Source organism: Arachis duranensis, chromosome 6, assembly GCF_000817695.3.
Source record: "Arachis duranensis cultivar V14167 chromosome 6, aradu.V14167.gnm2.J7QH, whole genome shotgun sequence".
Classification (NCBI taxonomy): Eukaryota; Viridiplantae; Streptophyta; class Magnoliopsida; order Fabales; family Fabaceae; genus Arachis; species Arachis duranensis.
Window position 1 is genome coordinate 13,692,439 of NC_029777.3, and position 1,326 is coordinate 13,693,764.

Consider the following 1,326-nt stretch of genomic DNA (forward strand, 5'->3'; position numbering starts at 1 on the left):
TCATTTAGCTTCATGATTGCTCCAAGGTATTTAGCAACTTGCTCCTTAGTGACATACTCATCCTCTTCAGAGGAAGAATACTCATCAGAGCTCATGAATGGCAGAAGTAAGTCCAATGGAATCTCTATGGTCTCATTTTGAGCCTCAGATTCCCATGATTCCTTATTGGGGAACTCATTGGAGGCCAGTGGACATCCAGTGAGGTCTTCCTCAGTGGCGTTCACTGCCACTTCTTCCTCCCAGAATTCGGCCATGTTAATGGCCTTGCACTCTCCTTTTGGATTTTCTTTTGTATTGCTTGGGAGAGTACTAGGAGGGAGTTCAGTGATTTTCTTGCTCAGCTGACCCACTTGTCCTTCCAAGTTTCTGATGGAGGACCTTGTTTCAGTCATGAAACTTTGAGTGGTTTTGATTAGATCAGAGACCATGGTTGCTAAGTCAGAGGTATTCTGCTTAGAACTCTCTGTCTGTTGCTGAGAAGATGATGGAAAAGGCTTGCTATTGCTAAACCTATTTCTTCCACCATTATTGTTACTGAAACCTTGTTGAGGTCTCTGTTGATCCTTCCATGAAAGATTTGGATGATTCCTCCATGAAGGATTATAGGTGTTTCCATAGGGTTCTCCCATGTAATTCACCTCTTCCATTGAACGGTTCTCAGGATCATAAGCTTCTTCCTCAGATGAAGCTTCCTTAGTACTGCTTGGTGCATTTTGCATTCCAGACAGACTTTGAGAAATCATATTGACTTGTTGGGTCAATATTTTGTTCTGAGCCATAATGGCATTTAGAGTGTCAATCTCAAGAACTCCTTTCTTCTGACTAGTCCCATTGTTCTCAGGATTTCTTTCAGAAGTGTACATGAATTGGTTATTTGCAAAATCCAAAGACATTTTGGATAGTTCAGAGAGATCATCATAGAAAATACCTATGATGCTCCATTCAGAAAGCATATCAGAAGGACACTTTCTGATTAATTGTTTGTATCTTTCCCAAGCTTCATAGAGGGATTCCCCATCCTTCTGTCTGAAGGTTTGGACTTCCACTCTAAGCTTACTCAATTTTTGAGGTGGAAAGAACTTTGCCAAGAAGGCATTGACTAGCTTTTCCCAAGAGTCCAGGCTTTCCTTAGGTTGTGAATCCAACCATGTTCTAGCTCTGTCTTTTACAGCAAAAGGGAATAGCATAAGTCTGTAGACCTCAGGGTCAACCCCATTAGTCTTGACAGTGTCACAGATTTGCAAGAATTCAGCTAAGAACTGATGAGGATCTTCCAATGGAAGTCCATGGAACTTGCAATTCTGTTGCATTAGAGAAACTAATTGA

The 1,326-nt window shown here is 41.3% G+C and overlaps 1 non-coding gene across 1 annotated transcript; it reads left to right on the forward strand.

Annotated features, from left to right (window-relative positions):
- Nucleotides 1–947: 947 nt before the first annotated feature.
- LOC127740209 (small nucleolar RNA R71) lies at nucleotides 948–1,055 on the forward strand. Its single transcript, XR_008000890.1, has one exon. It is a non-coding gene; the product is annotated as a small nucleolar RNA R71 (small nucleolar RNA).
- Nucleotides 1,056–1,326: the final 271 nt, after the last annotated feature.